The following is a 27,126-nucleotide window of genomic DNA, read 5'->3' as shown; positions in this document are numbered from 1 at the left end:
ACACAGGCTCGGGGGCTTGGCAGCTCTGAGGTGGAGGGGTGCACAGCTGCCCAGAGGACAGATACTCAGAGGTGGGGGTGGCGTACAGCTAAGAAGGAGGTCTGGGGAAAAAGAACAGGAGCTCCCCAAGCCCAGCCATGGTGCCAACCCGAATCTGCCAAGCTTGATTCACTCAGGGTTGAGGTGAGAGATTGAAACGGGAAGGCTGGCCCATAAGCCTTGGTAGTCAAGCTGGTTGGTGGTTCAGCTGTTAGTATGTTGGGGTTATGAGTCCAAGCACTGAAAGTGTAGCTTTGTCGTTTTCCTTTAATTTTGTAATTAAGATTAAAAAATTCCAACCAGATTCAGTTGAAATGAAAGAAGCCAGGACTGAACTAAAGGGAGGCCACTGGTGATTGTGATCAGATGTCTGGAATCGATATAGAAGACAGGACCGACGTGTCCCAGCTGAGTGTAAGCTTCCCCAAACACCCCAAATCCCTCTAGGAACGTCCTCTCACCTCAGGAAACTGCTAAGAATGAGCCAGTTGGTTTTTGAGGAACACTTTTCTGACTGTAGGAAAATGTTTTCCAACTTCCAAGCCTTTACTTGTCCTCTGCATACTTGCTTGCGTTGGTTGTTCATTGATAAAATAAATATTATAAACAATATAGTGTAATGCACAAAAGCATAGATTTTGGAATCAGCCACAAGAAACTCGCCACTACCATCTAGTAGCTATGAGACCTTGGGAAAGTTATGGAATTTCATTAAGCTTCAGTTTCCTTGTCTATAAAATAGGATGATCATACTTTCTTCAGGTGATGATTAACTTAGATATTTATAGAAGCCAGCATGGGCAGCATGGCAAAACCTAGTCTCTACAAAAAAATTAGCCAGGCTGATAGTGTGTACCTGTAGTCCCAGCTACCCAGGAGGTTAAGGTGGGAGGATCACTTGAGTCTGGGAAGTCAAGGGTACAGTGAGCTGTGATAACAACACTGCACTCCAGCCTGGGCAACAGAATGAGACCTAGTCTCAAAAAAAAAAAAAAAAAAAAAAGAAAGACAGATTTGGTGGCTCACATCTGTAATCTCAGTACTTTGAGAGGCCAAGGCAGGTGGATTGCTTGAACCCAGGAGTTCAAAACCAGCCTGGGCAACAGAGCAAGACTCTGTCTCAAAAACAAACAAACAAACAAAAACAAAACAAAACAAAAACAGCCTGGGCAATATGATGAGACCCTATCTCTACAAAAAATACAAAAATTAGCTGGGCATGGTGGTGCATGCCTATGGTCCTAGCTACTCAGGAGGCTGAGGTAGGAGGATCATTTGAGCCCAGGAGGTCAAGGTTGCAGTGAGCCATGATTGCACCACTGCACTCCAGTCTAGGTGAGACAGCAAGACCCCGTCTCTCTTTTTTTTCCCTAAAGATACATATAGAAGCATTTAGCATGGTGCCTGGCACAGACTAGTTTTAGTTATTATTATTGATATTATTAAATAAGTTTTAGTTATTATTATTGATATTATTAAAACAGAACTTTTAAAACAACCTGCACATACCTGGTTCACTGGCTTAAGTGACACCATCAATCCTCTGTTACACATACTGACTTAACACTTGTGGCTCATCAAACGTTCATGGGCTGGGACGCCGTGCACTTGTGCTCCCCCATTTGGTTGAATTGCATGCGTACTCAGAGTCATTTGTTTTTAACTCAGCCAGCTGCACATACTATTCTTATATAATTTAACTAAATGTTACATAAACCAATAAAATACAAGTGCAAAACTAATGTTGCTGTTTGGAAAGATTCCATAACAGCAAGTTGCTTAAAGTTTTTGTTATCAAATTATGTATTGGTGAGACAACTGGAAAAGATGAGGAATAATCATTTAAAAAAAAAAAAAAAAAAAAACACCTCGGAATTTGCACTCATATTGGTTCTCAAATACTTTCCAATTTCCCAATCCATGTTAAAGAAATCAAAGCTGAAAATGGCAGTCAGCACATTCTGGGTGTAGCTCATTAAAGAAAGATGAGGCTGGGTGTGATGGCTCACGCCTGTAATCCCAGCACTTTGGGAGGCCGAGGCAGGTGGATCACCTAAGGTCAGGAGTTCGAGACAGCCTGGCCAACATGGTGAAACCTCGTCTCTACTAAAAATACAAAAATTAGCCTGCTGTGTTGGTGGGCGCCTGTCATCCCAGCTACTTGGGATGCTGAGGCAGGAGAATCGCTTGAATCCAGGAGGCGGAGATTGCAGTGAGCCGAGATAGTGCTACCGCACTCCAGCCTGGGCAACACAGTGAAACTCTGTCAAAAAAAAATAAAAGAAGGAAAGAAGGAAAGGAAGAAAGGAAGGAAGGAAGAAAGGAAGAAAAGGAGAAAGAGAGAAAGAGAGAAAGAAGAAAGAAAGAAAGAAAGAAAGAAAGAAAGAAAGAAAGAAAGAAAGAAAGAAAGAAAGAAAGAAAGAAAGAAAGAAAGGAAGGAAAAAGAGAGAGAGAGAGAGGAAGGAAGGAAGAAAGGAAGGAGAAGAAAGAAAGAGAGAGAGAAAGAAAGAAAGAAAGAAAGAAAGAAAGAGAAAGAAAAAGAAAGAAAGAAAGAGAAAGAAAGAGAAAGAAAGAAAGAAAGAAAGAAAGAAAGAAAGAAAGAAAGAAAGAAAGAAAGAAAGAAAGAAAGAAAGAAAGAGAAAGAGAAAGAGAGAGAGAAAAGAAAGATGATGGTGAAATGCCAATCAGTGCGTCCATACACAAAGAAAGGTCTTGGTCCTACATGTACAAAGTGGACAGCAAATATTCCTTTATTTGTCTTAAGCTAAAATAAAAAAAATTATGGTATGTAAAGGCAAACTGTGAAATGATCCCAGCCCTCCAGAAACGTAGGGTTTAGGGAGGGAATCTGATAAGAAAGTTACTGATCTCAGTGGATTATAATGGAGGTTAATGGGACAGAGGGGAAGGGTGCCTAACTAGAGCAATGCTGTAGAGGATTCCTGGATGGACTGGCCCCTAAACTGGCTCTGCTCTCCCTCACATCAATCCCACAGCTCCTTTCAAATCTTCCTGCAGCACAAAAACTTAAGACTTGCCTTCTAGCTTTGTCCAATGGCCCTCTCAATTTCAGATCCCCCTCTTTTTTTTTAAAGACAGCGTCTCGTTGTTTCACCCAGGGTGGGGTGCAATGGCGCAAACACAGCTCGCTGCAGCCTCAACTTCCTGGGCTCAAGTGATCCTTTTGCCTCTGCCTCCCATATAGCTGGGACCACAGGCAGACGCCACCACGCCTGGCTAATTTTGTTTTATTTATTTATTTATTTATTTATTTATTTATTTATGTAGAGATGTGGGTCTCACCACCACGCCTGGCTAATTTTGTTTTATTTATTTATTTATTTATTTATTTATTTATTTATGTAGAGATGTGGGTCTCACTTTTTGCCCAGGCTGGTCTTGAACTCCTGGTCTCAGGCAATCCTCCTGCCTTGGCCTCCCAAAATGCTGAGCATACATGTGTAATCTCACGCCTGTAATCTTACGCCCACATCCCAATATTGATGTAATTAATCTCCAAGAGTGTTAGAGGGGAAATAGCTGCTTTCCCTGGCATTAAAGAGGAGCCTCAAGGATCACAGAATGCTTTTGGGAATTTCCATATATGCATTACTTCAACGTTTTTTGATTTTTTTTGTTTGTTTATTTGTTTTGGTTTGGTTTGGTTTTGGCGTTTTTTGTTTGTTTGTTTGTTTGTTTTTTGAGATAGAATCTTGCTCTGTCACCCAGGCTGGAGTACAGTGGTGTAATCTCAGCTCACCGCAACCTCCACCTCCTGGATTCAAGCAATTCTCCTACCTCAGCCTCCCAAGTAGCTGGGATTACAGGCATGCACCACCATGCCCAGCTAATTTCTGTATTTTGGTAGAGACGGAGTTTCACCATGTTGGCCAAGCTGATCTTGAACTCCTTGCCTCAAGTGATCCACATGCTTCAGCCTCCCAAAGTGTTCAGATTACAGGCGTGAGCCACCACACCCGGCCTTTTTGATTCTTGATATACTATTTCGGCTGTGCTCCATCTCTCAGGGTGAGGTTTATGAAGAACTTGTGCAAAACAAATTGTACTAATTTTCTTTGATTGTTTCTTAAAATTAATCTTTTTATTTTGAGGTAATTTTAGATTCATGTACAGTTGCAGGAAATAAAACAATACCCTTTGCATAGTTTCACCTGTCTAATGGTAACATCTTACAAAACTGGAGCACAGTATCACAAGCAGGATATTGATATCAATAACAGCCAAGGTACAGAACATTTCCATCACCTCCAGGATCACTCCTGTTGCCATTTTGTAGCCACACCTTCTTCTGCCTAGCCCTCACTCCCTTAGCCACTGGCAACCACTAATCTGTTCTCCATTTTTATAATTTTGTCATTTCAAGAATATCACCTAAATGAAACCATACAATATGTAATATTTTTTATTTTTTGAGACAGTCTCACTCTGTCACCCAGGCTGGAGTGCGGTGGCACCATCTCAGCTCACTGCAACCTTAACTTGGGTTTAAGCAATTCTGGTGCCTCAGTTGCCCAAGCAGCTGGGACTACAGGTGCACACCACCACGCCCGGCTAGTTTTTTGTATTTTTAGTAGAGACGGGGTTTTGCCATGTTGCCCAGGCTGGTCTCAAACTCCTGGCCTCAAGTGATCCGCCTGCCTCGGCCTCCCAAAGTGCTGAGATTACAGGTGTGAGCCACCACACCCTGCCAATGTGAAACCTTCTGAGACTGGCTTTTTTCACTCAGCATAATTCTGTGGAGTATCTAGGTCTAGGTCACTGCATGTACTATTACTTCATTCCTCTTTATTACTGGGTAGTATTCCTTGGCATGAATGTCCCATCATGCACCATTCACCCACTGAGGGATATCAGGATTGTTTCCGGTTTGGGGTTATGATTAATAAAGCTGCTATGAAAATTGTGTACATGGCTCTCTCCTCCCGCCGCCCAAGATGCCGAAAGGAAAGAAGGCCAAGGGAAAGAAGGTGGCTCCGGCCCCTGCTGTGGTGAAAAAGCAGGAGGCCAAGAAAGTGGTGAATCCCCTGTTTGAGAAAAGACCTAAGAATTTTGGCATTGGACAGGACATCCAGCCCAAAAGAGACCTCACCCGCTTTGTGAAATGGCCTCGCTATATCAGGTTGCAGCGGCAGAGAGCCATCCTCTATAAGCGGCTGAAAGTGCCTCCTGCTATTAACCAGTTCACCCAGGCCCTGGACCGCCAAACAGCTACTCAGCTGCTTAAGCTGGCCCACAAGTACAGACCAGAGACAAAACAAGAGAAGAAGCAGAGGCTGTTGGCCCGGGCCGAGAAGAAAGCTGCTGGCCAAGAGGATGTCCCCACTAAAAGACCACCTGTCCTTCGAGCAGGAGTTAACACCGTCACCACCTTGGTGGAGAACAAGAAGGCTCAGCTGGTGGTGATCTCACATGACGTGGATCCCATCGAGCTGGTTGTCTTCTTGCCTGCCCTGTGTCGTAAAATGGGGGTCCCTTACTGCATTATCAAGGGGAAGGCCAGACTGGGCCGTCTGATCCACAGGAAGACCTGCACCACTGTCGCCTTCACACAGGTGAACTCGGAAGACAAAGGCGCTTTGGCTAAGCTGGTGGAAGCTATCAGGACCAATTACAACGACAGATACGATGAGATCCGCCGTCACTGGGGCGGCAATGTCCTGGGTCCCAAGTCTGTGGCTCGTATCGCCAAGCTCGAAAAGGCAAAGGCTAAAGAACTTGCCACTAAGCTGGGTTAAATGTACACTGTTGAGTTTTCTGTACATAAAAATAATTAAAATTCAAATTTTCCTTCAAAAAAAAAAAAAGAAAATTGTGTACATGTTTTGTGAGGACATCATTATAAACATCTAGGAGTATACTTGCTGGATCCTATGATAAGTGTATGTTTAATTTTTTTTTATGAAACTGCCAAACTATTTTCCAAAGTGCCTATACCGTTTGACATCCCCACCAGCAATGTGTCAGTGACCATCCTGCGTTCTCACCAGCATTTGGGATTGTCACTCAAATTTTTTTTCTGTTTTTAAGAGATGGGGGTCGGCCGGGCGCGGTGGCTCAAGCCTGTAATCCCAGCACTTTGGGAGGCCGAGACGGGCGGATCACGAGGTCAGGAGATCGAGACCATCCTGGTTAACACGGTGAAACCCTGTCTCTACTAAAAAATACAAAAAAAACTAGCCGGCCGAGGTGGCGGACGCCTGTAGTCCCAGCTACTCGGGAGGCGGAGGCAGGAGAATGGCGTGAACCAGGGAGGCGGAGCTTGCAGTGAGCTGAGATCCGGCCACTGCACTCCAGCCTGGGTGACAGCGCGAGACTCCGTCTCAAAAAAAAAAAAAAAAAAGAGATGGGGGTCTTGCTATATTGTTCAGGCTGGAGAAGTGGCTATTCACAGGTACACAGGTGTGTATGATATCTCACTGGGTTGTTTTTTTTATTAACTATCCTAATGGCTAATGTTACTGAACACCTTTTCATGTGATTATTTGCCATATGTGTATATCCTCTTCAGAGAAATGTCTCTTCATGTCTTTTGCCCATCCTCTAGTTGGATTATTGGTTTTTGTTTTACTGTTGAGTTTTAAATGGTCATTTTAAATTTATTTATTTATTTATTTATTTATCTATTTATTTTTTGAGAGGGGGTCTCACTCTGTTGCCCAGGCTGGAGTGCAGTGGGCGTGATCATGGTTCACTGCAACCTCCACCTCGCAGGCTCAAGTGATCCTCCCACCTCAGCCTCCCAAGTAGCTGGAACTACAGGTATGCACCACCAGAGCTGGCTAATTTTTAAAACTTTTTGTAGAGATGAGGTCTCACTATATTTCCCAGGCTGGTCTCAGGCAATTCACCCATCTCAGCCTACCAATGTGTTGGGATTACAGGTATGAGCCACTGTGCCTGGTCTAAATATTCTTTATATATTCTAGATATTAGTCCTTTGTTGGACATGTGATTTGCTAATATTTTATCTCAGTCTCTAGTTTGTCTTTTTATCCTCTTAACAGAGTCTTTCACAGAGCTAAAATATTAAAATTGATAAAGTCCAATTTATCAATTTTTCCTTATATGGATCATGCTTTTATTTTTTTTTTTTAATTTTAATATCTTCATGACATTCTCTTTGTTTTTTTTTTGTTTGTTTGTTTTTTAGAGATAGGGTCTCACAGTGTTGACAAGGATGGTCTCAAACTCCTGACCTCAAGCAATCCTCCCATCTCGGTTTCCCTAAGCACTAGAATTACAGGCATGAACCACCATGCCCAGTTTCTGGCTCATACTTGTGGTATCAGGTCTAAGATTTCTTCGCCTAGTCCTAGATCCTGATGATTTTTGCCTATGTTCTTTACTAAATGTTTTATAATTTTATATTTTACATTTGTGCATCTGAGTCTGTGATTCCATTTTTTTGTTGTTGTTTGGTTTTTGTTTATTTGTTGGTTTTGAGATGGAGTTTTGCTTTGTCACCAGGCTGGAGTACAGTGGTGCAGTCTCGGCTCACTGCAACCTCCAACTCCCTGGTTCAAGCAGTTCTCCTGCCTCAGCCTCCTGAGTAGCTGGGATTACAGGCACACGCTACCATGCCCAGCTAATTTTTGTATTTTTAGTAGAGACTTGGTTTCACCATGTTGGCCAGAATGGTGTTGATCTCCTGACCTCGTGATCCGCCCGCCTTGGCCTCCCAAAGTTCTGAGATTACAGGTGTGAGCCACCAAAGTTCTGAGATTACAGGCGTGAGCCACCGTGCCTGGCCTGTGATTCATTTTGAGTTAAACTGTGAATAAGGTGTGAGACCTTAGGTTGAAGTTGTTTTCCTTTTTTGGTGGGGGTGGGGGCTGAGGCAGGGGCAGAGGGTAGCTATAGATATCCACTTGCTCCAGCACCATTTGTTGAAAAGACCATCTTTCTTCCATTGAGTTATTTTTGTACTTTTGCCAAAAATCAGCTGGGCATATTTGTGTGGCTGTATTTCTGGATTCTCTATTCCGTTTCATTAATCTATGTGTATATACCTCTACCAATCTCTTGGTTACTATAGCTTTGTTCTTCTTTTTCAAAACTGTTTTTAGCTATTTTAGCTCCTTTGCCTTTAACAGATAAATTTTAGGATAATCTTATCTATATTTGCAAAACATCTTGCTTTGATTTTCATAGGAATTTTGTTAGACCTGTATATCAACTTGGGAAGAATCAACATCTTTATTGTATTGAGTCTTCCTTTTTTTTTTTTTTTTTTTTTGAGGCAGCGTCTCACTCTGTCACCCAGGCTGGTGTGCAGTGACATGATCATCACAGCTCACTGCAGCCTGGAACTCTTGGGCTCCGATGATCTTTCCACTTCAGCCTCCTGAGTAGCTATGACTGCAGGTGTGCATCACCATGCCTGGCTAATTTCTTTTCTATTTTTTTGTAGAGATGGAGTTTTGCCATGTTGCCCAAGCTAGTCTCGAACTCCTGAACTAAAGCGATCCACCTACCTCAGATTCCCAAAGTGATGGGATTACAGGGGTGAGTCTTCCCATCTGTAAATATGCTATGTCTCTTCATTTATTTATTAGATCTTCTTTTATTTATTTCATCAGCATTTTGCAGTTTTCAGTATACAAATTCTGCATGTTTTGTTATATTTACACCTGAGTATTTTATTTTTGAGTGATTATAAATAGTGTTTGATTTTTAATTTCAGTGTCCATGTGTTCATTGCTAGTATGCAGAAATACAATTGATTTTTTGTATATTTATCTTGTATTCTTCAAACTTGCTGAACTCATTTTTTAGTTCTAGAACTTTTTTTGTAGATTCCTTTGGATTTTCTAAGTAGAAAAGAATGTCTTCTTTTCTGATGTGTATGCTTTTTTTTTTTTTTTTTTTTTTTTTTCTCAAAGAATCTTGCCAGGCTGGAGTTCAGTGACATGTTCTCAGCTCACTGCAACATCCACCTCCCAAGTTCAAGCGATTCTCGTGCCTCAGTCTCCCGAGTAGCTGGGACTACAGGCATTTGCCATTACGCCCGGCTAATTTTTGTACTTTTGGTAGAGACAGGGTTTTGCCATGTTGGCCAGGTTGGTCTTGAATTCCTGGCCTCAAGTGATCTACTCGCCTTGGCCTCCCCAAGTACTGGGATTACAGCCACTGTGCCTGGCCTGATCTGTATGCTTTTTATTTCCTTTTCTTGTATTATGGTACTGGCTTAGATGTTCCAATTCGATTTTGTCAAATGCTTTTTCTGCATCAACTGATATGATTATGTGTTCTTCTTCTTTAGTCTGTTAATAGGGTAGAGTACATTAGTTGATTTTTGAATATTGGATCAGCCTTTCGTCCTTGGAATAAACTCCAACTACTCATGGTATCTAATTTTTATTATATATTGCTGGATTCTATTTGCTAGTATTTTCTTGAGTGTTTCTACATTTATTTTCATGAAGAATATTGGTCTGTAATTTTCTTTTTTTTCTTTTTTCCATACCATCTTTGTCTGATGGTATCTGGGTAATATTAGTTTTGTAAAATTAATTGGAAAGTGTTCCCTCCTCTTCTGTTTTCTGGAAGAGATTGCACAACGTTGTTGTTCCTTCTTCTTTAAACATTTGTTAGAATTCTCCAGTAAAACCATATAGGCCTAGAGATTTCCTTTTTGGGGAGTTTTTAAATTATGAATTCAATTCCTTAATAGAGGGCTATTCAAATTATCTATTTCCTATGGGGAGAGTTGGGGTAGTTTGTATTTTTAAAGAAATTTGTCCAGTTCATCTAAATTGCCAATATTTATATGTGTAGTTTTTCATAGTATTCCATTATCCATTTGATGCCTGCAGCGTCTGTAGTGATATCTCTTGTTTTATTCTCGATATTGGTAATTTGTGTCTTCATTCTTTATTTCTTTGTCAGTCTTGCTAGAGGATTATTAGTATTATTGATCTTTCAAAGAACTAGCTCTTTGTTTCACTGATTTTCTCTATTATTTTTATATTTCCAATTTCATTGACTTTTGCTCTTGTCTTTATTGTTTCCTTCCTCTGCTTGCTTTGGATTTCCTTTGTTCTTCTTTTTCTAGATTCATGAAGTAGAAGCTTAGATTGTTGATTTGAAATTTTCTTATTTTCTTTTCTTTTTTTTTCCTTTTTTTTTTTTTTTTTTTTTTTTGAGGTAGAGTCTCGCTCTGTTGCCCAGGCTGGAGTGCAGTGGCACTATCTCGGCTCACTGCAAGCTCCGCCTCCCAGGTTCACACCATTCTCCTGCCTCAGCCTCCTGAGTAGCTGGGACTACAGTCACCCGCCACCACGCCCAGCTAATTTTTTGTATTTTTAGTAGAGACAGGGTTTCACCACGTTAGCCAGGATGGTCTCGATCTCCTGACCGCGTGATCCTCCTGCCTTGGCCTCCCAAAGTGCTGGGATTACAGGCATGAGCCACTGTGCCCAGCCTGAAATTTTCTTTTCTAATGCATAAATTTGGTGCTATAAATTTTCCTGTCACAACTGCTTTAGCTATGACTTACACATTTTGAGATGCTGTATTATCATTTTTATTCAGTTCAGTGTATCTTTGTGACTTTTTGACCCATGGATTATTTACAAGTGTGTTGTTTTGTTTCCAAGTGTTTGAATATTTTCTTGTTATATTTCTATTATTAATTCAATTTTTTACAAATTCCATTTGTGGTCAAAGAACACACTCCATATGATTTCAATTCTTTTAAATTTGCTGAGTTTGCTTAATGGCTCAGCATATGCTCTATCTTGGCATATGTCCTATGGGCACTTGGAAAAAAAATGTGTATTTTGCTGTTGTTGAATGGAGTGCTTTATAAACATCAATGAGACCCTAATAGTTGATGGTATAGTTGAGTTATTTTGGTTTTCTATCTATTTAGTTCTATCAATTGCTGAGGGTATGTTGAAGTCCTCAACTATGTATTTGTCTGTTTCTTCCTTCAGTTCTATCAGGTTTTGCTTCACATATTTTGCAACTCTGTTGCTTGGTGCATGGACATTTAGGATTGTTGTGTCTTCTTGATGGATTGACACTGTTATAATTACATCATGTCCCTCTCCATCTCTGGTAATTTCCTTTGCTCTAAGGTAGACTTTATCTGATATTAATGTAGCCATTCCTATTTTGATTAACATTTGTATGATATATCTTTTTCCATCCTTTTGCTTTCAATCTGCTTATATAGTTATATTTGAAGTAAGTTTCTTATAGGCAGCATATAGTTGGATCATGAATATCAATCAATTCTGCCAATCTATGTTTTTTAGTTTATGTATATAGGCCATTTATATTTAATGTAATTATCAATATGTTAGGGCCTAAGTCTGCACATTTTTTTTTGTTTGTTGCTCTTTCTGTTTTATATTTGTTTTCTTTTTCCTGCCTTTCTGGGGTTACTTGAACATTTTTTAGAATTCTACTTTTATTTTTCTGTATTGTTTTTGAGTGTATCACTTCGTATAGCTTTTGTAACAGTGCCTTTAAGTATCTATATATACATATATAGCTTATCACAGTCTATTGGTCATTATAATTTTACCAGTTCAAATGAACTATAGAAACTTTACCTCCCTTTATATCCCTTTATCCTCATCTATGTATAATTGCCTTACATATTGCCCCTGAGTACATCAGATAGTGTTATAATTTTTGCTTCAATAGTCAAACACAATTTAGAAAATTTAAGAGGAGAAGGAAAGTTTATGTATTTATCCAGTTTTAGCTTACTGTGTTCTTTCTTCCTTCCTGATGTTCCAATTTTTTTTTATCATTTCCTTTCTATTTAGAAAACTTCCTTTAGCCATTTTTAGGGTGAATCTACTGGTAATGCATTCTCTTACTTTTCCTTCATCTGAGAATGTCTTCATTTTCCTCTCATTTCCCTTTTTTTCTTTCTAATGGATGAACCTACATGGATTCGTCATTATCACCCAAAGTCCATCATTTACATTAGAGTTCAGTCTTAATATTGTGCATTCTATGGGCTTGAAGAAATATATAATGACATGTATCTACTATTATAGTATTACATACAGTATTTTCACTGCCTTCAAAATTCTCTGTGGTCTGCCTATTTATCCCTCCCTCCCGCAAACCTTTGGCAACCAGTGATCTTTTCACACTTTCCACAGATTTGCCTTTTCCAGAATGTCATATAGTTGAAATTTTATAGTATGTAGTCTTTCAAACTGACTTCTTTCACTTAGTAATATGCATTTAAGTTTTCTTCCTATCTTTTCATAGCTTGATCGATTATTTCTTTTTAGTGCTGAATAATATTTCATTGTCTAGATATACCATAGGTTATCTATCCATTCACCTACTGAAGTACATCTTGTTTACTTCCAACTTTTGTCAACTATGAATAAAACTGCCATAAACATTTGATATAGGTTTTTGTATATTTCAGCTCCTTTGGGTACACAGCGAGGAATGTGATTGCTGGATTGTATGGTATTGGAGTGTTCAATTTTCTAAGATACTGCCAAACTATCTTCCAAAGTGGCTCTATCCCCTTTATTTCTGAAAGATATTTTTGCTGAATATTTTAGGTTGACATTTCTTTTATTTCAGAAAAATGTGTCACCACTGTGTTCTTCTGGCCTCTATGGCTTCTGATGAGAAATCCACTATCATTGAAATTGTCTTTTTCCTATAGGTAAGGTGTCATTTCATTTTTGCTGCTTTCAATATTTTTTTCCGCATCTTCATTGTCAGAAGTTGGACATGATGGTCTTAGTACAGACTTGCATTTGTCTTGTTTGGGGTTCACACAACTTCTTGAATCTGTTGATTCATATATTTTGCCAAATTTGGGGAAATTATGCCATTTTTTCTTTGAGTACTTTTTCAGCCCTGCTCTCTTTCCCATTTCTTCTGAAACTCCAATGATACAACTGTTAGATCTTTTATCATAGTCCTGCAGTCTATTTTCAGTGTATTTTCTCTCTGTTGTCCAGATTGGGTAATTTATATTGTTCCATTTTCCAGTTTTCTGATTCTTTCCTTTTTCCTTTTCATTCTGCTTTTGAGTCCATCCATCGAAGTTTTTACTTCTGCTATTATATTTTACAATTCAATTTTTCTATTGTTTATCCTTTATATATTCTGTTTGTTTGATGAGATTATTTTTTCATTTGTTTCAAAGGTGTTCATAATTGTTTTATAAGCATTTTCATGGTGGTTGTTTTAAAATGTTTGTCAGATAATTCTAACATCTTTGGCATCTATTGATTGTCTTTTTCCATTCATTTTGAGATCTTCCTGGTTCTTGGTATGATGAGTGATTTTTTATTGAAACTTGGATGTTTTGGGTATGTTATGAGACTCTTGATCTTATTTAAACTTTCTTTTTCAGCTGGGTTCCTCTGACATTGCTCTAGCAGGTGAGGGGGGTGATCACAGTCTTATCACTGCAAAGTAGAGAAGAAGTCCAGATTTCCCATTTGGCCTCTCTTCTTGTTACTGCTGGACAGAGGTAGGAGTTCCAGCTCCCCACCAATGTCTCCACTGATACTTCCCTAGCTGCGAGGGATAGCAGTGCCTTGTTACTGCTACCCATATGGCCTCCATTGACACCAAGGGTGTGTGTGTAAATTCCTGACTCTACTAGGCCTCCTCTGTGATGTAGAGGGAGGGGTGCCTCATCACTGCTGGGTAGGAGTAGAGTCCAGGCTTCTCACATGGTCTCTACTGACTTTTGTTCCCACCAGCAGAGATGAACATCCAGGCTCTCTACTTGGCCTTCCCTGAATACCCTGCAGAGAGTTGGCATGCCTTACTACAGCCTGGTGAGGGTAGAAGTTAAGGCTCACCACTTAATCACTCAGCCTTTGCTGGCCTGAATGGGAATGGGGCTACAGGTTTTTCTGTGGTGTTTGACTGGAGTAGAGTGATTATTGTCTAAAAATACTCTCCCTAGGCTACCCACTTTCTAGCCCTTTGACTAGAGGGAGAAGGCTTTTTGTTGAGGCTTTTATTCTGAAGGGGTGGGGTGGAGTCTGTACTCAGCATTTCCAGCTTGCTGGCTTATTTTTCTCCAAGTCTGGGATACATGAGGTGAGGTAAAAACAAAACACAGGAAACTCACCACCATGCTGTTCCTTAGATTCCAAGGTCTCTGGCTGGTCTGCTTTCTTCTCTACATGTTTCAGAGTCTTCTTATGTTTGCTTTATATATATTGTCCAGGGTTTTTAGTTGTACTTAGTGGGAAGACTAGAGAAAGTATGTCTACTCCATCTTCCCAGGATGGAAACCTCTTTTTGATCATTTTCATGCCAATCATTCTGCTGATGCTTCAGGACATAGCAGGCACTGTGTAGGGTGAGCAGAAATAAACAGGTCATGGCTCCTGTAAGCCAGGACCTCACTACTCAGTGGGACAGACAGCCATATCTCATATAGCTTGACACTTGATCATGATTAAGAGCATGGCTTGGAATCAGACAGGACTGAGTCCCAATTCCAGCTCTGATACTTTCAAGCTCTGTGACCCTGAATAAGTTAGTTAATCTCTCTGAACTTCAGTCTCCTAACTTACAAAATACGGGAGAGATTAGTCTAATGTCTTTTTTTTTTTTTTTTTTTTTTTTTGAGACGGAGTCTCGCTCTGTCGCCGGGCTGGAGTGCAGTGGCCGGACCTCAGCTCACTGCAAGCTCCGCCTCCCGGGTTCACGCCATTCTCCTGCCTCAGCCTCCCGAGTAGCTGGGACTACAGGCGCCCGCCACCTCGCCCGGCTAGTTTTTTGTATTTTTAGTAGAGACGGGGTTTCACCGTATTAGCCAGGATGGTCTCGATCTCCTGACCTCGTGATCCGCCCGTCTCGGCCTCCCAAAGTGCTGGGATTACAGGCTTGAGCCACCGCGCCTGGCCAATGTCTTTTTTTTTTTTTTTAAGACAGATTCTTACTCTGTCACCAGGCTGGAGTGCAGAAGCACGATCTCGGTTCACTGCAACCTCCGCCTCCTGGGTTCAAGCGATTCTCCTACCTCAGCCTCCTGAGTAGCTGGGACTACAGGTGCATGCCACCATGCCCAGCTAATTTTTCTATTTTTAGTAGAGACAGGGTTTCACCATGTTGGCCAGGATGGTCTCGATCTCTTGACCTCATGACCTGCCTGCCTCAGCCTCCCAAAGTGCTGGTATTATAGGCATGAGCCACCGCGCGTGGCCCAATTAGCCAAATTTCATAGATTGTTGGTGGATTAAATTAAATGAAATAGTGCATTTAAATCACTTTGCATGGTGTCAGCACATGGCAAGTGCTTAGTAAATATTAGTTGTTGCTCTTAAAAGGCAAGCTGGGCCAACTGTAATAATTTTTTTCAGCCTTGTCCATTGCAGACAGAGGTGTCCCCATGACTTACTTTGTGCCTACCGCTTCTCTCTTCTCTTTGATCAACTGTGGGAGCCTTTTCCACCTGTCTCTTCAGAGGGGTTAAGATGAACGGGTACACAGGATGAGGGGCAAAAGAATGTTCACTTTTTGTTTTTATTCATTCATTCCTTTATTTATTCATGCATTATTGCATCAAATCGTTATAGAACACTAACCCTGTGCTTGGCACCATAAAGGGAGCTTAAAATCTAGCAGAATAGGCAGCAAAGTAATGATAATTCTGGCAGACTCTAAGTGCCAAGAAGGATACAATCAAAACACTCTGAGCTCAGAAAGAGGAGAAATCACATTTGAGTAGAAGAATCACAGAAGGATTCTTGGAGAAAGGGGCATCTGAGTTGCACTTCAATAGATAGACATGGAGAATGGGCATGGGATGAGCAAAAACTTAGAGACAGAAAAGCAAAGGTTATCTCCTTAGAAAACAAACAGTGAAGTTTGGCTATATGTGTATTTGTAAGGGAGAGAATGAGAGGAGGCTGGAAGGTATGCTGGGGCTACTATTTAGAGCTTTGAATATAAGGTGTATAAGTCAGGATTAGAGTTGACTACAAGCAGTCAAATAACAATAGCTTAGACACATAAGGGTTTATGTTTCTCCGGCATAATAAGTTCAGAGTTTGACAATCTGGGATTCATATGGCAGCTGTACTGTCACCAGGAACCCAGACTCTGTAGATCCTCAACAAGTGCTTCCATTTTCCATCATGGTCCAAGATGGAGCTGGAGCTCCAGCACACCAGGCAGGCAGAAAAAATAAAGGGAAGACAGGCAATCTGTCCAGCTATCTACCTCCTTTATGGAATTTTTATAGAATCCTCCAGGAAGTGGTACCTAACAACTTACATTTATATCTTATTGGCTGGAATTTAACCACATGGGCATTTATCTGCAAGGGATGCTGAGAAATAGTTCTTAAAAATCTGGGCATATTGCTTCCCTAGATATGATACGAGTTCTGTTACCAAAGATGAAAAAGAGAATGGATACTGAATTGGCAACTGGAAAGCTCTGCAACATCAGAGTAAGGAGTTTAGACTTAATTCAGTAGGAAGTGGGAACCCTGTGGTGGATTGTTTAGCAGAAAACAGGTAAAATGCAAGTTGTTGACTTGAAAGATTAGTCTTGGAGTGTGAAGAACAGATTGCAGTAGAAAGAGATTAGAGGCAAAGAGAGCAGTTAGAAGGCAATGTCACTGGTCAAGGAGAGAAGTGATGAAGATATGCAATAGAAAGTGAAGGGGACAGAGGGGAGACATATTTCAGGAGTGTATTATTAGATTGGCAGCTGATTGGATGTGAGGGTGGTAAAGTAAACCATAGATTGATTTTTCAATGGAAAACTTCAGACAGTTGACCAATAGACATGGAATTGAATGGTAGGGCCATTTCTGTAAAGAGGGAAACCAGTAGACAAGCTTATCTGAGGCAAGGTGATGAGCTTGATTTGGAACAAAAGGCTTGGGCAAAACATTTATGTCAATGGTTCTCAAAATGTGGTCCCCAGACAAACAACATCAATATCACCTAGGGATTTGTTAAAAATGAAAATTCATAGATTAGATGCCAGTCCTACTAAATCAGAAACTGTGGGGTCAGGGCCCAGCAATCAGCGTGTTTTAACAAATATAGATTGTATATCCATATATTAAAACAATAAACAATAGGATATTAAATAGAGATGTTTAAAACATTCCATTTACAACAGCATCGAAAATATTAAATATTGGGCAGGCACAGAGGCTCATGCCTGTAATCCCAGCACTTTGGGAGGTTGAGGCGGGTGGATCACTTGAGCCCAGGAATTCGAGACCAGCCTGGCGGTGAAACCCTGTGTCTACTAAAAATACAAAAATTAGCTGGGCATGGTGGCAGACACCTGTAATCCCAGCTACTCAGGAGGCTGAGATAGGAGAATTGCTTGAGCCTGGGAGGCAGAGGTTGCAGTGAGCCAAGAACGGGCCCCTGCACTCCAGCTTGGGTGACAGAACAAGACTCTGTCTCAAAAAAAGAAAAAATTAAATATTTAGGGATTAATTTAATCAATAATGTGAAAGACCTGTATCCTGAAAACCATAAAACATTGCTGAGAGAAAGTAAAGAGACTCAAATAAATGGAGAAATATGTTCATGCATTGGAAGACTCAATATTGCTAAGGTGCCGATAATCACTAAATTGATCTACAGATTCAGTGCAATCTCAAAATCCCAGCAGGCTTTGTTTTTATTCGTAGAACTTGACAAATGGATTCTAAGGTGTATATGGAAATGCAAAAACAACTTTGAAAAATAAAGTTGAGATTATAGAGATACTGCAATGCAGTATGATATTGGTATAAAGACAGACAAACAAATCAGTGGAACAGAATAGAGCCCAGAAATTAAAATCACACATAGATGATCAACTGATTCTTGAAAAAGTATCAAGGCAATTCAATTAAGGAAGGATAGTCTTTTCAACAAATGATGCTGAAACAACTGAATAGACATGTGCAAACACAATGAAACAAAATAAACCTCAACCCTTACCTCATACTGTATACTAAAATTAACTAGAAAAGTATCATAGACCTAATATGAGGGCTAAAACCATTAAACTTCTATAAGAAAACATAGGAGAAAATCTTAGTGATGGGTTTGGCAAAGATTTCTTAAATGTGACCCCAGGCTGGGTGTGGTGGTTCATGACTGTAATCCCAGCACTTTGGGAAGCTGAGGCAGGTCAATCACTTGAGGCCAGGAGTTTGAGACCAGCCTGGTCAACATGGTGAAACTCTGCCTCTACTAAAAATACCAAAGAAAAAAAAAAAAAAAAAAAAATATATATATATATATATAGCCAGATGTGGTGGCACACACCTGTAGTTCCAGCTACTTGGGAGGCTGAGGCAGGAGAATCGCTTGAACCTGGGGGGCAGTGGCTGCAGTGAGCTGAGATCACACCAATGCACTCCAGCCTGGGTGACAGTGAGACTCCGTCTCAAAGAAAAAAAAAAAAAAAAAAGAAAAGAAAAGAAAAAGAAAAGTGACCCCAAAAAGCACAAACTTTAAAAAAACCAATAAATTGGATTTAAATTTTAAAATGTTTGCTCTTCAAAAGATATTGTTTAAAAAAATGAAAAAGTAGCTGAGTACAGTGGCTCACACTTGTAATCCCAGCACTTTGGGAGGCCGAGGTGAGTGGATCACTTGAGGTCAGGAGTTCGAGACCAGCCTGGCCAAGAAGGTGAAAACTCATCTCTACTAAAAATATATAAATTAGCTGGGGGTGGCACATGCCTATAGTCCCAACTACTCAGGAGTCTGAAGCAGGAGAATCACTTGAACCCAGGAGGTGGAGGTTGCTGTGAGCTGAGATTGCACCACTGCACTCCAGCCTGGGCAACAGGGGGAGACTCTGTCAAAAAAAAGAGAGAGAGAGAGAGAGAGGGAGGGAGGGAGGGAGGGAGGGAGGGAGAGAGAGAGAGAGAGAGAGAGAGACAGAAAGAAAGAAAGAAAGAAAGAAAGAAAGAAAGAAAGAAAGAAAGAAAGAAAGAAAGAAAGAAAGAAAGAAAGAAAGAAAGAAAGAAAGAAAGAAAGAAAGAAAAAGAAGAAAGAAAAAAGAAAAGAAAAGAAAGAAGGAAAGAAAAGGTAAGCCACATACGGGGAAAAATTATTTGCAAAACATATATCCAATGAAGCACTTGTGTTCTAGAATACATAAGGAACACATTGAAAAAGTACAAAGACAACAATCCAATTTTTTAAATAAGCAAAAGATATGAATACTTAACCTAAGAAGACAAATGAATGGCAAATAAGCACCTGAAAAGCTACTCAATATTATTGCTCATTAAGAAAATGCAAAGATATACCACTACATCCCCACTGGAATGGCTAAAGTTTAAGACTGAGATGTTGGCAAGAATGTGGAGCAATTGAAATTTCATACACTGTTGGTGAGTGTATAAATGGTACAACCAGTATGGAAACCAGTCTGGCAGATTCTCATAGAGCTAAACATATACTGACTGTATGACCTAGCCATTCCCCTCCCAAGAGAAATAAAAGTACAAAGATTTTGACATGAATATTCTTAGCAGCTTTATTTGTAATAGCCCCAAACTGGAAACAACTCAAGTGTCCATCAACAGGTGAACAGGAAAACAAATTGTTGTATATTCACACAATAGATAACTACTTAGTAATAAAAAGGAATGAACTATTGATACCTGTAACAATGTGGATTAATCTCAAAATAACTATACTGAATAGAATAAGCCAGAAACAATACATAGTATACATATGATTCCATTTACATAAAATCCTAGAAAATATAAATTAACCTATAGTGAAAGAAACAGGTTAATGGTTGCCTGGAGATGGGTTTGGATGTTGAGGGGAGGAAAGAAGGGATTACAAAGGAGAACAAGGAGATTCCGAGGGGATGGTGGTAGTGCTCACTATTTGGATTGTGGTGTTGTTTTCATGGATGAACTCATATGTCAAAACTTATCAAATTGCTTATTTTAAAGATATGCAGTTCGTTGTATATCAATGATATGTTAATAATGCTGTAAAAAATACTCCTTGACCCTGCCCTAGGTCTACTGAATCACTCTGCAAGTAGGGCCCAGCAATCTGTGTTTTGACAAACACTCCAGGTGATTCTGATACACAGTAAAGTCTGAGAACCACAAACTCCCAGCAGATGGTTGAAATAAGGCTCTGGACTAGAGTACAAACTTGAGAGTTACCTGGTTGGAGGTCAAAGGTTGAAGTTGTAGGAAGAGGGGATTTAGAGAGTAAAGAACAGAAAGCAAGAGGTGGAGACTTAGAGAAAACCCACCCTCAGGAGATGGGAGGAGAAGGAGGAACAGGTGACAGAAACAAGGAAGTAGCAGGCTGGGGTTAGGGGAAGGAATGTAACAGATGCCAAAGAAGGGACTTCAAGATACAGAGTGACCAATAGTGACGATACCAACAGGATACCTTCTATTTGCATAACTGCTTTCTAGTTTCCAAATAGTTTTCATGTTCATTAGTGCATTAACCATGTCAGGGTGAGCAGACAGACATGGAAGCTGTTGTGCCTGGTAGGCCCCACAGTCAACAGGAAAGAGCCAGGATTAGGAGTCAGAGAGACCTGGGTGGAATCTGGTTCCTTTACTTACTCATGTGTACATTTCATCAAGTTTCTTGAACTGAGTCTCTCTTTCTCTATGTTCAAAATGGAGATAAATTCTACCCACTAACAAGGTAGAATCCTTATGGTATGTAAAATACCTGCACCAGATACTGACAAAGTTGTTAGTGTCTTTACGCTCTCCACCTCCACCTCAACCTCATGATTCCTCATCTTACATATAAAAAAACAAGAGGCCCAGTCGGGGTAAGTGATGTACCCAAGGTCAGAGGACTGGTAGGCACTCCATGTTTGAAAGCACATTCTTGACTTGGAATCCATGAACCAACTGGGCAGGTCCATGGTGGGCCTTGCGGGTTCTGTGAAACTCCTAAAGTCACGTGCGGACTAGGTAAGAATGTGATTTATTTTCTGAGCAAGTGTCCATTATCTACAATGGCATCTCCAGAAGGCCAGGATCTAAAAAGGTTAAGAACATCTGCTCAGAGGTTGGCTGTGTTTATTTTTCTAAGTTTCTTGATTTACACCTTCCCATATTCTCAGCCACCCATCTTCCTATCATACATCTTCTTCCAGAATGTAGTCTCACTCCCTCTCTGCTGACTGACCAGTCTGCAAACCAGGGAACTTGCTTCATGGTCTCAACACAGATCATTCATTCACTCCCCAAGCAACTGCTGATCACCAGTTCTACACTGGCACAGGGAAAAGGCAGATGAAGATGCTCCTTTGAAGGATCTTACAGACTGGTAGAGGAGATAGGGCAGGGACAGAGATAAAAGGCAGCCTGTGGCCAGAAACATGAGAGAAGGAGCACAAGTGAAGGTCACTTGGGAAGACCGCATTTGGACTGCTCCCAGCATGGACCCCTGGGAATCTCTCTATCCACAGGTCTGTCCATTCAGAAATGGGCAACCTTCAGCTTCAGCTTCATTCTTCGAACCATCACAACCTGCCTACCACCAACTACTTTGAGGAAGTGCTCATCTCCAAGTCAGCTACCAGGAACCTCTTGCCCTCTTCAGCAGACTCTGCCACCTTTCTCTTTCTTGCTTGCTGGCACCTCCTCGGGTCTCCTTCTTCCCTTGGCTTTCATGCCAACAGCAGCTCCAGGTTTCCTCCTCTTCTCTGAGGACTCTTCTATTTCTCTCACATGCCCCTTAATGACTGTGCTTGCCACAGCTCCATCCACAACCCACACCTCCTTCTTCCCACACACTCACCCAGGCTCAGGGCTCCCCTGACCACACTGGCACTTCTTTTTTCCATTCAGACCTCTGAGGTCAGCTCGGAACATCTACATCCCCTGTTGGAAGTTCCTCAAGAATCTCAATCTCAACTCGTCTGCAATGAACTCACCAAATCTCCCTGCCCCAAATCTATCTGTGTATTCCCAGAGGCAGCCACCCAAACCAGAAACCCAGGGGTCATTGTGAATGCCATCTTTTCATCACCCCTTTCATCTAAGCAATCGCTAAGTCTTGTGAGTTTTCCCTCTTGAGAGCTTTACAACCGGCCTGGTCTACGGCTTCTGCCTTAGCTTTGGCCTTCATTGTCTCTGCAGTACCCTGCAGTAGACTTTAAACTCCTCCTTCCAGTGGTCTCCTCCTGCCCCAGTCAGATCTGTTACAGTGAATAACAGTAGCAAATCTTCACTAAGGGCTTATCACATGCCAGCCTGACCTATACAATCTCACTTCATTCTTGCAACAACCCTAAGAGGCAGGCACTATTATTATTCCCATTTCACAGATGAGGCGATCAAGGCACAGAAAGGTTAAGTAACTTGTTAGCAACACAGCTAGTAAGTGGCGGTGCCAGGATTATTCCATAACGCAAATCTTAATTATGTCATATATTGTCCTAAAATCCTTTATGGGCTTCCCATCCCAGACCTATCCACCTCTCCTGTGCCATCTTTATCTCTGGGTTTTAGTACATACTGGTCTTTCTGCCAGAAACTCCCTTTTCTGCCTGTCTCCCCTCCTGACTTTTTGTGGCCTGTGTAACCCCTACTCATTTTTCTAACCTCAGTCCAGACATTGTCTCACACTGAAACCTTCTTTGATGCTCTGCTCTCTCCAGTTTAGGTCGGTGCCTGTGGTGAACACTACAATGTGCCACTCAGATCCCCTTCAATGAGGGACTTATCACCAGTTGCTGAGAGTGCTAGCAGACAGGCCTCAGCCATCAGCTCCCATAGGAGAATGGCTTCAGCAGAAGAAAGCTCCCTGGCCCAAGGTTACACCCACTTCCTGGGTGCACTCATATCCCTGACCCATGAGTGTCGGGGTATAAAAGCTGAGCCCTCTGGCCACAACTTGGAAGAAGCTGAAGGGCCATTCCAGCTCCAGAGTGCCCCAGAGGGCTGGCCTTGGCTCAACCTGACTCCATCCACTCCCTTCCACAGGTTCTTACCTCCAGAGCTCCCTGCACATTAATATCCATCTCAGAATCTGCTTCCTTGTGAAGCCCCCAGTGCTCACATCCCCCCAGCTAGGCTCTGAGCTCCCTGAAGACTCTGATCCAGGGCTGCGGTGCTACCAGAGAAAGGCGCAGTCCCCCATGAGCCCTAGCCCCAGGGGTAGCTCTTTAAACATGGGGTAATACATGACAAAGCTTCTGCCTTCATCGATTCACCTGCTCACGGCTTCTTAATCAGATCTCCAGGTGGCCTTGGACTTCCTGGCCCCAGGTAAGTCATTAATTTGGTGACTCTTGCTGTCCTCCAGTACTCCCAAACTCCACCCCCAGTAATCACCAAACTAGACTGTTGAATCTGTGAGGTTTCAACACCCTGTCACACACTGTGACCACTCTGAAAACAAGTTACTCACACTAACACCGCTTTCAACTGTCATAATACGAACACCCAAAGCATGAGCACTCTCGGACCTCACATCCTTGAATTCCAAATTCCAAATCCCAATCCTTGATCCTCACATCAAAGAAATAGCACTGTGTCTTAGAAAAGGCATGACTTTAGAAGCAAATGAATCAGAGTTCAATTTCTGGATCTTCCACTTATTGGCAGAGACCTTGGGTAAGAAACTACCTGGCTGGGCATGGTGGCTCACACCTGTAATCCTAGCACTTTGGAAGGCTGAGGTGGGTGGATCACCTGAGGTAAGGAGTTCGGGACCAGCCTGACCAACATGGCAAAACCCCATCTACTAAAAATACAAAAATTAGCCAGGCATAGTGGCGCACATCTGTTGTCCCAGCTATTTGGGAGGTAGAGATTGTAGTGAGCCAAGATTGGGCCACTGCATTCCAACCTGGGCAACAAAGTGAGACTCTGCCTCAAAAGAAAAGAAAAGAAAAGAAAAGAAAAGAAAAGAAAAGAAAGAAGGAAGGAAGGAAGGAAAAGAAAGGAAGGAAGGGGAGAGAGAGAGAGAGAAAGAAAGGAAGGAAGGAAGGAAGGAAGGAAGGAAGGAAGGAAGGAAGGAAGGAAGGAAGGAAGGAAGGAAGGAAGGAACTTTAGCTACCTGCAGCCTTCATCTCATCTGTGGAAGGGATGCTATGACACTCCCTTCTCATGAGGGTTTGGTTTGTTTTTCATCAAGACACCATCTATAAGACCCTCAGCACATAGAGGCCACTTGGTACCTGTTAGCTCTTTTCCTCTAAACTTGAGAATCCTGAGTCCACAGAGCCAAAAGAATAATAAAAATGGTAACTCTTGCTTTTATAGTACTGACTTTCTGCCAGGGATTGTTCTAAGCACTCTATTCTAACTCAGTCCTCTCAACAATCCTGCAAGGTACACACTAGTATTAACCTCATTTTGCACTTGAGGAAATGGGACACAGAGAAGTTAAGTAGAATGTGGCCTTGAGAGTCACATTCAAGGAGCTGTCTAGGGGTCAAGACCCTGAGGAAGCATCATTTAAGGGTCTCAAAGGTCTGCTAAACATCAGCTGAAAGGCCTGTCCAGGGAGCTGAAGAAGGTAAAGAATGGGAGCCTGGAGCACGGGAAATATTTGTGAATCACAGAACTCAGTAGTTTGCCTGAGGTCACACAGCTAGAAAGAGGTCGAATTAGAACTTGGGCAGTCTGGCTCCAGCGTCTGTGCTCTAGGTGTGGGAGGGACCTCATCTGTGAAATGAGATCGACTCATCTGTAAATGGGAATAATAATAGTGCCTGCCTCTTAGGGTTGTTGTAAGAATGAAGTGAGATTGTACAGGTCAGGCTGGCATGTGATAACCCCCCAGTGAAGATTCACTACTGTTATTCACTATACCCTGCACATAGTAGGTTATAAGGAAACTTGTTGATGTTGAGGAGGAGGAGGAGGAGGAAGGGCAGGGCAAGGGAGGAAGGAAGATGCCACTGTCTAGGCAGGTAATGAAGAAGGTTGAGGGAATAGGTTGGGGCCATGACCCAAAGGACACTCCGGGGCTTGCTTGGACACACTGGGGCCCAGGGGAGTGTGGAACTCAGAATATGAAAGAGTCTTGGGGGTGAGCTGTCCACGAGCCTGGAGGAGCCTGGAACTCTGACCAGGGCAGGGTGGAAAGCACAAGACATGGCCATGAACTTGTTGGTACTGATGTCAACCTTGGTTGTCGGTATGCATGTATAAAAGGGCGTGTTTGGTGCCTGTGGGTCTGAGTTGGAGCCTCTTGTAGGGGAACCAAGGAAGACTTCTTGGAACAGGTGACTTTTAAATGCGGCTTTAAAAGCTGTGTTAATATAATGTGGATGGTGGTGAAGCAGGAAACTGCTGGCTGTCAGGGAAGGTGGCCAGTCCTGAAGGTCTTGTGGGCAGTGGGAGTAGGGGAATTGGAAGGGGTGAGTTGGGCCCATATGGTGCAGAGCTCAGAATCTCACACTGAACCATCTTTGCCAGTGGGGCACTTGCTTGGAATAATGCTTCAGAAAGAATAGCCAGGCAACAGGAGATGGGGGGCAAAGATGAGGAGGGAAGCTGTGACAGCCAGGAGGAATCCCCTGGGGTCACCCTTTGCCTGCATGCTTGTGAAGTCATCTGCGACATTCCCCTGGTCCCCTGACAGATTATCTGGGTGAAAGGAGAAGGGGACCACCAAAGAGTCATCAGTCCCTTGGGGTCTCCTGTTCTTGGACAGCACGTAACTCTCATCATCTTGCTGCAGTGGAAGTGGGACCTGGAGATGGACAGTGCAGGGAGAGTGCTGATGGCATGAAGAGAGGGCGGAGTTAGAGGAGGAAAGTGAGCCCAAATGCATGGCATACAATGCCTTGTCCTATGAACACTTCTTGATCAATTGACTAAGAGAAAGACAGAAACGCCCAAAGAGAGATACATACAAAGGGAAGAAGAAAAAGAGAAGATACCTTCAGAAAAAGAATTTGTCTTATTTCTCATTTGTCTCCCATGGCACCAGCCAGTGCCTTGTACAGAGTAGGAGCTTGATATTTTTTGTTTAATTGAGAAACTCAGAGATTCATAAAGTGGCCAAGAACTGAGATGAACACAAAAACGGGGAGAACCAAGTTTTTTTGTGGGGGTTGGTGGTCCTCCTACCCTTGCGGCCATCTGTTTGCCATCATTTCCATGCCCCATAACAAAAATGCAAGTCCCGGCTGGGTGCAGTGGCTCACACTTATAATCCCAGCACTTTGGGAGGCCAAGGTGGGTGGATCACCTGAGGTCAGGAGCTCCAGACCACCCTGGCCAATATGGTGAAATCCTGTCTCTACTAAAAATACAAAAATTAGCTGGGTGCAGTGGCAGGTGCCTGTAGTCCCAGCTACTCGGGAGGCTGAGGCAGGAGAATCACTTGAACCCAGGAAACGGAGGTTGCAGTGAGCCAAGATGGTGCCACTGCACTCCAGCCTGGTGACAGAGCGAGAGTCCATCTCAAAAAAAAAAAAAAAAAAAAGCAAGTCCAAAGGCTGGACTCGAGCCTGAAAAGTGAACAGATCTCAAAGGATGACTTACTTCAGAGGTCTAACCCCAGGTCCTTGGAATCCTGGTAGGAAGGAAGAGGGGGTGGTCAGGGAAAGAACCCTAGGCCAGGACTTAGTTGATGGATTTGGGGGAAAGACTGCTTGGGCTCACCGGGCATGGGGTAGGGGGTGGAAGGAGGTATTCTGCCTTCCCGTGGTTCCCAGCCTTTCCCCTCACCATCCCAAATCCAGACCCTACTCAGAGGCAGCCTCTTTTTTTCTTTTTTTTTTTTTTTTTTGAGACGGAGTCTCGCTCTGTCGCCCAGGCTGGAGTGCCGTGGCCGGATCTCAGCTCACTGCAAGCTCCGCCTCCCGGGTTTACGCCATTCTCCGGCCTCAGCCTCCCGAGTAGCTGGGACTACAGGCGCCCGCCACTTCACCCGGCTAGTTTTTTGTATTTTTTAGTGGAGACGGGGTTTCACCGTGTTAGCCAGGATGGTCTCGATCTCCTGACCTCGTGATCCACCCGTCTCGGCCTCCCAAAGTGCTGGGATTACAGGCTTGAGCCACCGCGCCCGGCCCAGAGGCAGCCTCTGACACACAAGTAAATGCCTTATTATGGGAGGCAGAGCTGAGCCATGGGTATGGGGACTCTTAGAGACAGAAGCAGGT

The 27,126-nt window shown here is 42.3% G+C and overlaps 1 protein-coding gene, 1 long non-coding RNA gene and 1 pseudogene across 3 annotated transcripts in view; 1 reads left to right on the top strand and 2 right to left on the bottom strand.

Moving 5' to 3' along the window:
* HIF1AN (hypoxia inducible factor 1 subunit alpha inhibitor) overlaps positions 1 to 27,126 on the bottom strand; it is a 95,639-nt gene that overhangs the window by 30,044 nt on the left and 38,469 nt on the right. The window lies entirely within an intron of this gene.
* LOC710595 (large ribosomal subunit protein eL8 pseudogene) lies at positions 4,973 to 5,869 on the top strand (annotated as a pseudogene). Its single transcript, XR_001447263.3, has one exon. The product of XR_001447263.3 is annotated as a large ribosomal subunit protein eL8 pseudogene (transcript).
* Positions 19,511 to 26,452, bottom strand: LOC144331277 (uncharacterized). The gene is made up of 2 exons (XR_013398315.1): positions 24,914 to 26,452; positions 19,511 to 22,255 (listed from the first exon to the last, which is right to left on the bottom strand). It is a non-coding gene; the product is annotated as an uncharacterized LOC144331277 (long non-coding RNA).

This window comes from Macaca mulatta, chromosome 9, assembly GCF_049350105.2.
Source record: "Macaca mulatta isolate MMU2019108-1 chromosome 9, T2T-MMU8v2.0, whole genome shotgun sequence".
Taxonomy (NCBI): Eukaryota; Metazoa; Chordata; class Mammalia; order Primates; family Cercopithecidae; genus Macaca; species Macaca mulatta.
The sequence above is the reverse complement of the archived record's forward strand: the minus strand, read 5'-3'. Positions and strand labels throughout refer to the sequence as shown.